The 16,742-nt window shown below is 40.6% G+C and overlaps 1 long non-coding RNA gene across 1 annotated transcript; it reads right to left on the reverse strand.

The window, feature by feature from the left end:
- Window positions 1–9,601: 9,601 nt before the first annotated feature.
- On the reverse strand, window positions 9,602–16,173 carry LOC135462430 (uncharacterized). Its single transcript, XR_010443454.1, has 3 exons — window positions 16,028–16,173; window positions 11,500–11,584; window positions 9,602–9,778 (listed from the first exon to the last, which is right to left on the reverse strand). It is a non-coding gene; the product is annotated as an uncharacterized LOC135462430 (long non-coding RNA).
- Window positions 16,174–16,742: the final 569 nt, after the last annotated feature.

The following is a 16,742-nucleotide window of genomic DNA, read 5'->3' on the forward strand; positions in this document are numbered from 1 at the left end:
GACATGTTGACACTCAAGAGAGTGCGGCTCGAAAAACAGGTTCTAATTTTGTTGCAGTTAATCATTCAAGCCACTAAAAACCTCCAAAACACTAGTAAATACAAGCCCAAGACATCAAGACAGATGTGTTTTGATTGATTTATACTTCAACAAGACATTTGAAAGCAAAATATACACCCAATGAGAAGCCTCTCCTCGGGAAATGAGGTCCTATCGACCGGGCGGATATATCCCCACTTCGGGTTGAGACAGAGCGCTCTGCATGCGGTCTGAGCCGCTCACTTTTACAGCGAGATTCTGCCTTTCACCTTTGTGAACTTTTTAATTGTGCCCCGACCTACATATACGTTTCAAAAAGAGTGAGGGGTGGAGTGTATATAAAGTTTCTTTCAAAGTTTCAGTACAGACTTTGATACTATACTTTGGTATATATATATATATATATATATATATATATATATATATATATATATATATATATATATATATATATACCAAAGAACTAGGTGAATAAACAAAATTCAGCGTCTATTTTGGCCAAAAGAAAAAACAAACAACCAAAATATAAAGCTGGAGTAAGTGGAAAGGTCTGACAGCAACCTACGGATGGTCGTGGGTTTCCCCCGGGTTCTGCCCTGGTTTCTTTCTACTATAATGCAGGCCGCCGTCATATAAGTGAAATATTCGTGAGTATGACGTAAAACATCAATCAAATAAATAAATAAATAAATAAAGCTGGATAGCCAACAATGCAACGGTACTCTCCCCTAGTCGGGCATCAGACGCATTTACCACACGGTACTCTCCCAGAGTCGGTCGTCAGACGCATTTACCACACGGTACTCTTCCAGAGTCGGTCTTCAGACGCATTTAGCCCAGAGCAAGCCTACCTTGAAGCCCGTAACAAGAACCCAGACAAAATTTAAATTGGCATTTCTATGTGTTACAAATAACTATTTCTATTTAATGTAATTCTAGCTTTGTGTATACTTTTTTTAAAACATAAAAGATTGGCTCGATTGTTACTTTCAACGGTGCTGGGTGACAGACTCTCCTGATGACTATGAGTCATAATGCTAACACCAGTTGGACCGCATGCGTGGATCATTGTGTCTCAGCCAACTCGTTTGAAATAGAAATATGGAGTTGGCGAAAGTGGAATTGGGGGTGAGGGTAAGTCATATTACAGTAGAAAGATTATCCGGATTAAATGAGATAAACACAGAGGGTTTCTATGCAGGAGGTTTATTTCAATCACTAATATTTATTTCAGCGACAAGATATTACAGTTCTCCAAGACGTTGGAGAGATCAACATATTGGTCATATTTTAAATGGATCTAGTTAACATAATGTTTTATTTTTAATGCAGTTTACAGACAAGTATACATAAGTAGTGCGTCTAGTGTGAAAATAAAGTGGCTGGGGATTTGTTTTAAAGACCTCGTGATATTGAATACAAGGTAATGTACGACGGGGCCTCCGTGGCGGAGGTAGTTAGCCGTGCCTGGTGTGTTCCGCACAGAGATTCAGTGAGCCATTACTATGAAAGGCCTGGTAAGGTAAGGCGGAGAATTGGCCTCAGAGAGGCACCATAGAAAGTGCAAATTTCAAAATCCCAGCACAGTTCTGTAAAATTCAAAATCATAAGTATAAAACTTGGTCGAATCAACCGGAAAAGCTATATGGCTATAAAAGAATCTGTTGCTTAGGAATTAAAAACGGCAATTTTTCGTTCAAACGAGGCAATTAGTCTGTAAGTTATGAAGATCAACGTTGACCAGGAGAACATTTCTACTGAAACTTTCAAGTGCGTATATCTACGTGCAGTACAAATTTCACCCTGGTTAAAGTTGGCCTTTGTATGTAAAAAATAAACGTTGTAATGTGATCAATTTTGTCATGTTTTGGAAGAGTTCGAATCTTTGTGGTTCATATTTTTTTTCTTTGGCAACATACTTTTTGTGTGAGCAAAGATATAGGCTGTATTAATAAATGTTATCATGTATGAGAATGGATAATTGTTATTACGTAATGTGTGGCAACTATAGCGAAATCTTATGTGAATCCTGGTTGGGAGCACATGAGGTCCTCTAAATGTCATTAGCATTAGCATGTTATGCATAGCGGAAAAGTATAAAGCTGAACATAAGCTATATGTTATATATGTATTTAATTGAATGGTGCATAATTCTCAGAAAGTTGCATTTGTGGTGGTGATTTCCCCCACTCTACAGTACCTGATGCAAAAAAAGATATATTTTAGTGGGACTAGAGCAGTCGAATTTATGTCGGTTTTTCGATATTATGATATGTTTGGAGTTTTAGAAGTCGCATTCTTGCCATACAACATGAAGCGAAGAGTAAAACAGAACTGAAAGCGAAATATTCTTGAGTATGGCGTAAAACACCTATCAAATAAATAAATAAATAGAAACCATAGTGTAAAAAACAGCATATACACATACATTACCAAATATATAAATGCAAAAAAAAACATAAATACACAAAAATATACAAATTACATTTTAAAATAAAACAAGGTCAAACAAGTAGGATCAAGGTTCATGCAAAATTACGAAACACATCACTTTCCCTTACTTCACCAGAGGTGCATAACTTTTGCGGCGCATTCCACGAAACCATTTCTGGCTTTAGTCAAAATTTGAAATGCGATCTTAGAGCTTAGTTGTTGACATTAGAAATGGAAATTTTTTTCGACTCATCAGTGTTAAAATGGAATGGCAATAATTTGAGAAAATAAAAAAAAATGATTTAATTAGCGAATACGGAAGTTTTGCCAATCGTTCGCGGTATAGTCTCATTAACAAAATTGCTTAATGGGTTCTTTCGAAACCAAATACACAGCGGTCACATGAGTGAAAAATTGTTGAGTACGACGTTAAATCCCAGGCACTGACCCACTCACTCAGATCTCACTCTCAATCTATCTACGTGGACGGTATGACGATAAGCCTGTATCGTGAAGAAAGGGTAGTCTCACCAGATTGGCGCTGTATCAGTCGTCCTGAAATAAAGTATTGGTGAGTCTCTAAAGCTAGCTGTTGTGTTGGAACAAATAATAAACGATACTAACGAAGCTAGCTATTATTTTTGCAGTTTCATATAATGCAATACCTTGTTGCAAGCTGAGAATGGGCTTCTCCACTGCCAGCTCATCTGTTTTATACATCTACTTGTCCACAGTAAGGATAGTTACAGCAGTTTTTCCTAGCCGCTTGACGCTCAAAGGAAGTGCTCTCGCCTCATTCGCCCGGGTCTCAGTACTTCCATTGATTTATGTATTTATTTATTTGATTGTTGTTTTACGTCGTACTCAAGAATATTTCACTTTATTGTGGGAGGAAACTGGGCAGAGCCCGGGGGAAACCCACGGCCATCCGCAGGCTGCTGGCAAACCTTCCCACGTACGGCCGGAGAGAAAGCCAACATGAGCTGGACTTGAACTCACAGCGACAGTACTGGTGAGAGGCTCCTGGGTAATTACGCTGTGCTAGCGCGCTAACCAACTGAGCCTTCTACTGATCTGAGTGTTACTGACAATTTGACAATGGCCACAAGGTACAACGCTCAAAACACCTCCTATCTCGTTATGTTCATACGGTGAAAAGTGTACTTTGCTCAGTACCTAAGTTACTTCTTTTTTCCAGGATCTATCTCCCTTGACGTTAGGGTTTTTAACATTTTTTTTTTTATTTCAGCATTAAAACATATGGAACTAAGGAAACTATTGCCGTTATCTTTGTCAGTCTTGCATTGCACAGAAGCAAATATTAATGATTCAAAAGTAGTAAACCTTTCAAGAAATTTCACAGGTGGATTAGTCAGTGTTTGGTTGATGTGATTGCTTCAAGCCCGTCCCACCAGTGCTTTCAAATGCTGACACATTTGGCAATCCGAATAATATCTGCAGTTAAAGGGGGATAACCCATGAAAACGGAAGAAATCTAAGTATCACGAAACTATGGAATACGTCTTTCAGCCGGTCACACATGCTAGCGGTCAAAATATTTCTCCGTCAATCACCCCTACCACACTCTGTCAGTAAGTCACATTTAGCACTGGTCAAAACGTTTGACAGTAAGTCAGATCCAATACTGATGAACATGTTTCTCAGTCAGTCACACTTACTACTGGAGAAAACATTTGTCAGGAAATTACACCTAGTTCTGGTGAAAACATTTGACAGCCAGTCACAACTAGTGAAATGAAAACATTTCGTGGGAAGTCACATCTAGTGCTGATTAACACACTTCTCAGTCAGTCACATCTAGTACTGGTAAAAACATTTCTCAGTCAGTCACACCTAATACCTATAAAAACAATTATCAACAACAACACCTACTTTTGGTGAAAACATTTATCAGCAAGTTTCCCCTTGCACTGGTGAAAACATTTGGCAGTAAGTCGCACCCAGTGCTGATGAAAAAATGTGTCAGTAAGTCACACCTAGGACAGGTGAAAACATTTAACAGCCATTCACACCTAGTACTGGTGAATACATCTGTCAGTAAGTCACAACTAGTATTGCTAAAAACATTCGTCAGTAAGTTACAAGTACTACTGGTAAAAACAATTTGTCAGTGAGTCACTACTGAAATTGGTAAAACATTTGACAGCCCCAGTCACACCCTTTACTGGTGAATAAGCTTCACAATAAGTCACACCTAATACTAGTAAAATGTGTGACAGTAAGTCACACTTACTACTGCCAAAAATAGTTATTAGAAAGTCACAACTAATACTGGTGAATACATTTGTCAGTAAATCACTCCTTGCACTGGTGAAAGCATTTGTCAGTACGTCAGTAGCAGTTCTGGTGAAAACACGTGTCAGTTACTCACACCTAGAACTGATGAATATAATTGTCTGGTGAAAACATTTGTCAGGAAGTCACACCTAGTACGCGTGAAAACATTTGCCAGGAAGTCACACCAAGTACTGGTGAAAACATTTATCAGTAAGTCACACTTAGTACTGGTGAATACATTTGTCAGGAAGTCACACCTAGTACTGGTGAAAACATTTGTCAGGAAGTCACACCTTTTACTGGTGAATACATTTGTCAGTAAGTCACACCTAGTACTGGTGAATACATTTGTCAGTAAGACACAGATAGTACTGGTGAAAACATTTGTCAGGAAGTCACAGCTAGCACTGGTGAATACATTTGTCAGTAAGTCACACTTAGTACTGGTGAATACAATTGTCAGTAAGTCACAGCTAGTACTGGTGAATACATTTGTCAGGAAGTCACACCTAGTACTGGTGAATACATTTGTCAGTAAGTCACACCTAGTACTGGTGAAAACATTTGTCAGGAAGTCACACATAGTACTCGTGAAAACATTTGCCAGGAAGTCACACCTAGTAGTCGTGAAAACATTTGTCAGGAAGTCACACCTAGTACTGGTGAATACATTTGTCAGGAAGTCACACTTAGCACTGGTGAAAACATTTGTCAGGAAGTCACACCTAGTACTGGTGAAAACATTTGTCAGGAAGTCACACCTACTACTGGTGAAAACATTTGTCAGAAAGTCACACCTAATACTCATGAAAGCATTTGTCAGGAAGTCACACCTAGTACTGGTGAAAACATTTGTCAGGAAGTCACACCTAGTACTGGTGAAAACATTTGTCAGGAAGTCACGCCTAGTACTGGTGAATACATTTGTCAGGAAGTCACACCTAGTACTGGTGAATACATTTGTCAGTAAATCACTCCTTGCACTGGTGAAAGCATTTGTCAGCACGTCACAAGCAGTTCTGGTGAAAACACGTGTCAGTTACTCACACCATGAACTGATGAATATAATTGTCAATAAGTCACATCTTGCAAATTTGAATACATTTGTTAAAAAGACACACCTAGTGCTGGTGAATGCATTTGTCAGTAAGTCACATCTAGTACGGGTGAATAAATTTGTCAGTAAGTCACACCTAGTACTGGTGAATGCATTTGTCAGTAAGACACACCTAGTACGGGTGAATACATTTGTCAGTAAGTCACACATAGTACTTGTGAATACATTTGTCAGGAAGTCACACTTAGTACTGGTAAATACATTTGTCAGGAAGTCACAGCTAGTACGGGTGAAAACATTTGTCAGGAAGTCACACCTGGTACTGGTGAATACATTTGTCAGGAAGTCACACCTAGTACTGGTGAAAACATTTGTCAAGAAGTCACACCTAGTACTGGTGAAAACATTTGTCAGGAAGTCACACCTAGTACTGGTGAAAACATTTGCCAGGAAGGCACACCTAGTACTGGTGAAAACATTTGTCAGGAAGTCACACCTAGCACTGGTGAAAACATTTGTCAGGAAGTCACACCTAGTACTGGTGAAAACATTTTTCAGGAAGTCACACCTAGTACTGGTGAATGCATTTGTCAGTAAGTTACACTTAGTACTGGTGAATACATTTGTCAGGAACTGACACCTAGTACTGGTGAATACATTTGTCAGTAAGTCACACCTAGTACTGGTGAAAACATTTGTCAGTAAGTCACACCTAGTACTGATGAAAGCATTTGTCAGGAAGTCACACCTAGTACTGGTGAAAACATTTGTCAGGAAGTCACACCTAGTACTGGTGAAAACATTTGTCAGGAAGTCACGCCTAGTACTGGTGAATACATTTGTCAGGAAGTCACACCTAGTACTGGTGAATACATTTGTCAGTAAATCACTCCTTGCACTGGTGAAAGCATTTGTCAGTACGTCACAAGCAGTTCTGGTGAAAACACGTGTCAGTTAGGCACACCATGAACTGATGAATATAATTGTCAATAAGTCACATCTTGCAAATTTGAATATATTTGTTAAAAAGACACACCTAGTGCTGGTGAATGCATTTGTCAGTAAGTCACATCTAGTACTGGTGAATAAATTTGTCAGTAAGTCACACCTAGTACTGGTGAATGCATTTGTCAGTAAGACACACCTAGTACTGGTGAATACATTTGTCAGTAAGTCACACATAGTACTGGTAAATACATTTGTCAGGAAGTCACACCTAGTACGCGTGAAAACATTTGTCAGGAAGTCACACCTGGTACTGGTGAATACATTTGTCAGGAAGTCACACCTAGTACTGGTGAAAACATTTGTCAGGAAGTCACACCTAGTACTGGTGAAAACATTTGTCAGGAAGTCACACCTAGTACTGGTGAAAACATTTGCCAGGAAGGCACACCTAGTACTGGTGAAAACATTTGTCAGGAAGTCACACCTAGCACTGGTGAATACATTTGTCAGGAAGTCACACCTAGTACTGGTGAAAACATTTGTCAGGAAGTCACACCTAGTACTGGTGAATGCATTTGTCAGTAAGTTACACTTAGTACTGGTGAATACATTTGTCAGGAACTGACACCTAGTACTGGTGAATACATTTGTCAGTAAGTCACACCTAGTACTGGTGAAAACATTTGTCAGTAAGTCACACCTAGTACTGATGAAAGCATTTGTCAGGAAGTCACACCTGGTACTGGTGAAAACATTTGTCAGGAAGTCACACCTAGTACTGGTGAAAACATTTGTCAGGAAGTCACGCCTAGTACTGGTGAATACATTTGTCAGGAAGTCACACCTAGTACTGGTGAATACATTGTCAGTAAATCACTCCTTGCACTGGTGAAAGCATTTGTCAGTACGTCACAAGCAGTTCTGGTGAAAACACGTGTCAGTTAGTCACACCATGAACTGATGAATATAATTGTCAATAAGTCACATCTTGCAAATTTGAATATATTTGTTAAAAAGGACACACCTAGTGCTGGTGAATGCATTTGTCAGTAAGTCACATCTAGTACTGGTGAATAAATTTGTCAGTAAGTCACACTTAGTACTGGTGAATGCATTTGTCAGTAAGACACACCTAGTACTGGTGAATACATTTGTCAGGAAGTCACACATAGTACTTGTGAATACATTTGTCAGGAAGTCACACTTAGTACTGGTAAATACATTTGTCAGGAAGTCACACCTAGTACGCGTGAAAACATTTGTCAGGAAGTCACACCTGGTACTGGTGAATACATTTGTCAGGAAGTCACACCTAGTACTGGTGAAAACATTTGTCAGGAAGTCACACCTGGTACTGGTGAAAACATTTGTCAGGAAGTCACACCTAGTACTGGTGAAAACATTTGCCAGGAAGGCACACCTAGTACTGGTGAAAACATTTGTCAGGAAGTCACACCTAGCACTGGTGAATACATTTGTCAGGAAAGTCACACCTAGTACTGGTGAAAACATTTGTCAGGAAGTCACACCAAGTACTGGTGAATACATTTGTCAGTAAGTCACACCTAGTACTGGTGAAAACATTTGCCAGAAAGTCACACTTAGTACCGGTGAAAACATTTGCCAGGAAGTCACAGCTAGTACTGGTGAAAACATTTGTCAGGAAGTCACACCTAGTACTCGTGAAAACATTTGCCAGGAAGTCACCCCTCGTACTGGTGAAAACATTTGTCAGGACGTCACATCTAATACTGATGAAAGCATTTGTCAGTTAGTCACACACAGTACTGGTTAATATATATGTGAGTTATGGAGACATAATAACATTGATTAATCTATTACCAGAGTATTAGCAGGTCATAATCCAATAGTGGATCTGTTAAAAAGATCTATACAACAACAACAATAACAATTTCCACAATAGATTCTTATCGAATACCGTGCGCACTAATCTTCTACAACGCCACTTTTCTCGACATTAAACTCCTTACATATGGAAGGTGGGTAAGGTTACAGCGCATGTTGATTATTTATTTACATATTTATGTATTTATTTATTCATTTATTTGGCTTTTTATGCCGTGCTTAAAACAGGAACGCACGAGACTCCCGCCTGCATTATGCTGGAAAGCGGGTAGAACCCACTACCATCCGAAGGTTGCTGACATACATTACCACGTATGACTGGAGAGGAATCCTGTATGATTCAGATCTGAGCTCTTAGCGTCCGAATTAGTAAAAGACTTGGTGCCGATCTGGCACGCTAACCACTCGACCACTCGACCACTCGTCCATCCCAGTGCAAATGAATTTGCGGGGAGCCAATACGAATTTAAATGCGTACTAGTGTGTATTGTTTTGCTGTTTTATTTGAAACAATCTGTTGCCTGCCACTTTAAACCTTGGCTGAAAGAGACTACGGTATTGATGATAACGTATTAGCCTAATGTGAAGCACGCTTGGTTTGCGTCAAAGGTGTATATATAGATTGTGTAGAACGTGTCAGGGTTGTTAGCGGAGCTGTAGATCCAGCTTTCATTATTGTCCACATTTGGCTGCGTGCCAATAATAAAATCATCATAATTGGTACCGCTGGCGCGTCCAGTTACGTCAGCGCTGCTTCCTGTGATTTCCATATCGGATATTGGAACTTCCGCTTCCGGTACAGATATGGCGACTGACGTACTCCTGGCACTGTCGAGTTTTGTTAACGATTCATGCCTTACATTCTGATAACAGGACTGAACACGTGGCTCTGAACGCAAATCGATGCCTTTGCAGTTTTTGGAACTGTAGACTACCTCAGGCACGTCAACACTGGGCCTCATGCTTGGACTGATCCCCAAGGTATCCTCTTCCAGAACATGTGTTAGTCCTGACGGGTTGCTTGATCTCCCGTCGTCCTGTAAATGTGCATGCGTGACAATCACTCCATCACGAGAGTGATGGAAACTGGCATTCGTGTTTTGCAGAGCAGCTTCGTTTTGTAAACGTCGACGTCTCCTACAATCAACAATTTATTAAAAGATTACAATACTTGTAGGATTATAAGGTTTTGCTGCACGGGTAAACAGATAGATGCAGAGCTCTGGTGGGCGGAATGCACAGACCCAGTGACGTAGAAGTCATCTCTATGTGATCAAAAAATTCCGATTTTTTTGAGTTGGTTCAGCAAAATACAAAACTGTGTTGCATTAAACTGTACCGCTAACTAAACGCCCTAGATTTTTCGAAAATTGTCAATTAAGAGAATAACAGGGGGAAGTTCTGGCGTAAACTGTCCGCCCAATAACATAACATGCAAATAAAACAGAGATTTTCCGCAATCCCCGCAACTTTTGGTCGTGCTCTAGCGAAACAGTAGGACATACTGAAACACGATCTACCATAGTTAGAGAAAGTTGCGTGGTCAGACGAATAACTACAACAGAGCTCCATTTGTGTCATTTGAAGTTCACTGAACGCTTCCCGTCTACACTACAGCTCCCTCTGCAAGTGGGAGGGGGGGGGGGGGGTGTAAATCAGTAAAAAAAACAGTTCATCGTCGACCGTGTTTCTAAATATAGCGACTTGAGCGAGCCGGGAGTCGAATCTCCGATACTAAAACTAAATCTAAACGTTCGATTGACCCGATCAAATATTTGTCGCTTATCATCTATAGGACACGTCCCTCTAAGTTGTTCTAAATACAACAACACGCTGGGTTCCTCTACAGTACACACATTCCAAAATGCACCTATTGGCTTCAGTGACCAAACATCTCCAGTTTTGCTGAGGAATATAATTGTGTATTGTTGCTGTAATAGGCACTTCTGTCCTATTCTGTTACAAGTGCAATATAATAAAAGGATAACAGCATTGACAGTGAAACCAGAGCAGCGACGATAATGTGACAATTGGCAAATAACCTCACGTAACCGTTGAAACATTGCCTGAGTTTACCCTCAGTTAAAGTTTTGTTCTAGGTGTTCATGTAAATTTGTAGATAACAGCAAATAAAACATGTCTCATAGACAGAGCTGAACCTAAAAATTTTAGTGATGTTAATCGCTCTTTATTACAAGTCACCAGTCTAGAAACATTCAAAATGCTATGTTATCATATCATTTACCATATAATAACATTAAAACAATACAAAGTCACCAGGTTGTCCTCTCTGTCACATGTACATGTACGAGTTACTGCGAGTCTGAAACAGAACAGGTTACCAGTCAGTCGACCTGAAAGAGGCGTCCAGTGAGGTACGCTAGACGACTATTCGGAGCCTGTGATAACGGATAATGTTAGTTATTTATTTATCTGATTAGTATTTTATGCCGCAATCAAGAGTATCACTTATACAACGGCGGCCAGCATGTGGGAGGAATCGGGCAGACCATCGGCAGGTTGCTGGAGGGCCTAATGTTAAAGTGAGTACCACTAAGCTATTAAGCCAATGTAAGACTCATACACAAGTTTGTTTCTTGACGCACTTTGCTCATTATTGTCACTGACTACAGTGTTGGACATGTGCGCGGAAATTGCAGCAAAATGTTTTACGACTCTATAATAAACCTCTGGCGTTTCTCATCATTACACGTACACTCACACTATGTACATCAAATAATAAAAAAATAAACAAATCAGAGACTGAAAAGGTTTCATATATTTAGGATCGACTTCGAATAACTCGTAGTACCTAATTTACCAGTAGAAACCTGTATGTAGTAAGGTTTTGCACTTACCATGTAAAAACGAGGACTCCCATGTTCATCAGGAGAAGAAATACGACCAATGGTATCGGGACCTCATAGATTAGTGCCAGCGGAACTGAGCGTAAAACACAAGAAATTTGTAAAAGAACGGATCAGTTGGTGCCCATACTATTTACGTATAACATTTCTCGCCTTAAGAAGCCACGGTAGTAGTCTCTCCATGGTAATGGGTATCATATATTTATTTATTTATTCATTTATTTATTTATTATTATTACTGTTTATTAAGTAAGATTGACTGTCGTTTAACTTCATGTTTTTCACTCATACAATGGCGGCCAATTGGAGGCAACCGGATTGGTAGTCGTCCTTAGAAAAATGGTGTGAAAAGAATGATTTACACCACGACTGTATGTAAGGGCTATCAAATCTCGAGTAATAAGTTTAAAATCACAGTGTGACATAATTTGTAATAGCCATGAATACCTATCTTATCTTTCAGACAAGATTCCTCTGGTCTGTTCCATTTCGAGAATCGCCTATATTTAGCTGTCTGTAAAATCAGTCATACTCAGTATCAAAATCACCTCGTCAGTAACGGGTAACAACCCAAGCTCTACACATTCACGTGTCGAACGACCATATTATTACAAAGAAAATGCAGTTAGAATACATTTTCTACTTCATCACGTTGCATTTATGTATATTTTTATTTGATTGGTGTTTTACGCCGTACTCAAGAATATTTCACTTATACGACGGCGGGTAGTCTTTTCTTTTCTTTTTCCGTGCAATAATATAGACTTCCAACATATCCGTGTGTAGAACTTGTGTCGTTGCGTGTCATGAGATAATAACGTGTAGGTCTCTAGACTAGAAGCTATGGAAACCGGATGAGGACATCTCTCTGTGCGCCAAGTCACGAGGACAGAGCAAATCACGGGCGAGCGGTGGCCGCCTTCGTCACCTCGTCCCGGGTCAAAGTCCACAAGCAGATTGGCTCGTACGAATGAATCACAATTAAAACACCTTTCTGATTAATATCCTGCAGCCGAATTTATGATAAATTTGATACAAGTTCGAACCGAAATTGGTCACAATTTTGTCGGCAGCTACTCCTCTTGTCTAAAAGTGATGATTTCGCCTGGCCTGTACGACGTTGGTGCCCACGCGCTATTTAGAATAATTTTATTTCAATTTTACTTAGTGTAGGTTTGCAAATTGTCCATATGACGCGTTTGTTCTTTATTCAACTACTTATTAACCACATTAAACGTCTTGGGCAGGGGGGGGGGGGGGGTTTGATTTGCACTGGCGCTTTTCCGGCCCAAAGGGCCGATGCGCGCCAAAACTTGGCGTCATTGAAAATGCTTTTAAGGTGGATAGTATATATTTATTTATTTATTTATTTGATTGCTGTTTTACGCCGTACTCAAGAATATTTCACTTATACGACGGCGGCCAGCATTATGGTGGGTGGAAACCGGGCACAGCCCGGGGGAAACCCACGACCTTCCGCAGGTTGGATAGTATATAAAGGAAGAGTATATTATATATACGTCTTGGGCAGGGTTATAGAATAGAATTAAGTATCCTTCCATGGATGTCTAGTGGTTGTTTTACAGTCAGTAAGGTGGATGGGATTATAAAGGTAACAAGGTAACGATGCGAGGCAGCGAGATACCAGTGCGAGACTGCGAGACATCGAGGTAGCGATGCGAGACAGCGACATACCAGTGCGAGACTGCGAGACATCGAGGTAGCGATGCGAGGCAGCGAGATACCAGTGCGAGACAGCGAGACATCGATGTAGCGATGCGAGGCAGCGAGATACCAGTGCGAGACAGCGAGACATCGAGGTAGCGATGCGAGACAGCGACATACCAGTGCCTCATTTATTGCATCTTCACCACACGCATTAAAACTTTCCGGGCTTAAACCCATGTCAACAGAGTGGTCCCCATAATCAACTAACGAAAAACAACCCACGACAACCGCACAATAATACAGAGTTCCATTTCCCAACGAATACAACGCTGGGTACTGTAAAGTCACACACGTGGCTTAAAAATTTGCCACCTATTGGGAAAATGTGGACCAGATCCCCTTGAAACGCCTTTTGATTGCAGGGAACTTGATCGTATGAGACTTGCTAATTCATCCATGCCATCCATAAGCCACAGGACGGTCCTAATAAAATCCCCCCCCCCTCCCCCGCCCACAACACACACACAAACACAAAAAGAAAAACCAAAGACGTCCGGATTTGCATTCCCTGAATGCAGTTTTTTAGCCAGTTGCTTGTCTGAAACAGCAGGCTGTGACACGATTTGTAGGGAGCCGCTGGCCTTTGCCCCAGAATAGGAGACTATACAGGGCGGCCCACCAGCTCAGTTCACTCCTCACCTACAGGCTGCTATGCACGCTAGGTAACCCACGGTATTTCTATGTGTCACCAGTCTCTGTTTACTTTCAATATGATTCAAGCCTTATCTATTTCGCCAGTGACACTTTCTTAAAAGGTTAGTTGAATTGTTATTTTCGCCGGCCTTGAATAACAGATTGTTATTCCCAATGCATAAATCCTCGTAAATAGCCGGTATCGTTTGACTTTGCTAAAAAAATTTATAGCCTGTAGGCATGAAATCCGTATTTGAGCCAAGAAAAGATCATCGTAATTGCACAGTCACTATGATGTACACGCATTTCCATCGTCTAACGCAACTATGGTAGCCTATGGCGGCCCCTTCTCAGCACTGATTCCACCTTAGTATAGTGTTTTTGCTGCATATTTCTACATACTCCCATATCTATGTAATATCTATCCATGGATGTTTGTGTGTCTAAGTCATGTCGTTCCATCCAAACCTACAGTATATGTTATTAATGAGACAAATCCAATATAATTCTATTTATAAACAAATGACAAGGAATTTTTTGCTATTGTGTCGCGGGGATTCTAAAAGCAATAAGTTCCATAACAAACCTACAGAAAGGGTCCTAAACTCTTCCATACGCTAAAACTAACCCAGGTGAAATGACAACAGGTCGGATTCCACCGGTTACCGGCAACCTTTTACGTTGGCTGATAGCGGCCATCTAGACAGCACCCTTTTATGGTGGATGATAGCGGCCATCTAGACGGCAAAGTTTTGCGGTGGCTAATAGCGTCCATCTAGACGGCAACCTTTTATTGTGGCTGATAGCGGCCATCTAGACGGTAACCTTTTATTGTGGCTGATAGCGGACATCTAGACGTCAAAGTTTTGCGGTGCCCAAAAGAGGCCATCTAGACGGTAACCTTTTATGGTGGCCGAAAGCGGCCATCCAGACAGCAACCTTTTATGGTGGATAATAGTGGCTATATAGACTGGAGCTTTAACGACCGTGCGACCTCTATGCCGCAGCAAAACACCGGGGTCGCGGGGAGCGCGGTTTTAAATAAAGGAGTGGTTACGCAACCTCTGCGTCTTCTGCGCACTCCATGCTTTCCGCATGAGCACGAATGAGTGGTTTTGTTAAAACCGTGCACTTACGTTATGGTAAACGCAAGGAATTACGCATAGAGATGACTTGAAAATCTGATGTAATACCCATAATTTTGCAATTTAACAAAAAAGGGGACTGACGTAGTCTTCTTGTTATTCTGAGTCACCCTCAGCACAGTTATTCTCTCCCGCGCGACTCTGATTGTACCCATCGGGACAGTCACACGTGAAACCACGCAGTGTGTTTACACACACTGGATTGGTCCCGCATATATCGGGATTCTCTGTACATTCGTCAATTTTTTAAATAAAAACAAAATAATTTCTTTATTTAATATTATTACGGAACCCATGGAAATAACCGCATTATAATTTGTCCCAACCCCAAAAGTGTAAACGTATATAACGAAGATATATTTTTTCTTGACTATATTATTACTGTTTCTTATATTCTTCGAATTAAGGAGGAGACTCTGCGGCCGAGGTTATTAGCGTGCCCGTGTGACGCAATGACCCAGGAGCTTCTCACCAATGCGGTCGCTGTGAGTTCAAGCCCAGTTCATGATGGATTTCTCTATGGCTGTACGTTGGAAAGTCTGCTAGCAGTCTACCACTGGGCTTGGGTTTTCCCTGGATTCTGTCCTCTCACAATGATACTGGCCACCGTGTTACAATTCAAACACTCTTAGGGACGGCCTACTCTGTATTCTCACACAAGCACCTACTCTGTATTCTCACACACCTGTCTACTCTCTATTCTCACACACGCGCGCCTTCTCTGTGTTCTCACACACGACCTGCTCTGCATTCTCTTAGAATACTGATTTCACTCATCCGCATACCTTGCTTCTTTCAATATCATTTAAACCTCTTGACAGCTTCTCTTTACATGATTTCATCCCAATTTCGTACTTTATATACTTTCAAACTTCTTTAGTAATTTGTGTTAAACGTCATTTTGGGATACTGGCATTGAGATCTTTTATTGTAAATAGAATATTCTTGAGTATGGTGTACTGTTTAGTGGTCTCATTTATCAAAAAAAAATGTTGAATTTAACACAGACTCACCTATAACGGATGTGGTCAGAAGGACTAAAGTTGTAGCCACCATCTGTGTATAAAATAGAGGAACATTTTGACATCCCATCCTCTTCTGTAACGTTTCCTACCTCTGGCTTGGGAGAAAAGTTTCCGAATGTATGAGATCGGAGACATCTGCTAGATGACTGCTATGACCACATACAAGCTCAGCCTCTGTAAGTTTACTGTGAACTATATAGCGGAGCGCTAGGTTCAACAGGAAGTGGTGTTCTTACTCATCGACAGTTTCACTAAACGACAATGTAATTGAACGATCGAAGGGGTTGTTGTCAGTGGCAAATTGTGTAATTGGACGATTAAATGTAACTTGCGCAGACAACTCTGAAAGATTGGTTGGTCACGAATATAACAAAATCGTAAACATTTGCTCTGGAAAAACAAATCACCCGCCTTTGCAAAGTGGCTGAAACATTTCCACACAACATACGTAAATATATGTTCCTTTTATTGGCGGCAGACAAATTGTCTTAAACGAAGGTTAGACATTTACACATGGGGAGAACGTACATATATGAACATTGTATTGCTGGAAGAAAAGAGGTCGTAAACGAATGTTGCAGGTAACAAAAGGTCACACCAGTGTCGTTTATTTATTTGATTGATGTTTTAAGCCGTACGTAAGAATGTTTCACTTACATATATACGACGGCGGCAAGCATTATGGTGGAAGGAAACCTAGCAG

The sequence above is a fragment of the Liolophura sinensis genome, chromosome 2 (genome assembly GCF_032854445.1).
Source record: "Liolophura sinensis isolate JHLJ2023 chromosome 2, CUHK_Ljap_v2, whole genome shotgun sequence".
Taxonomy (NCBI): domain Eukaryota; kingdom Metazoa; phylum Mollusca; class Polyplacophora; order Chitonida; family Chitonidae; genus Liolophura; species Liolophura sinensis.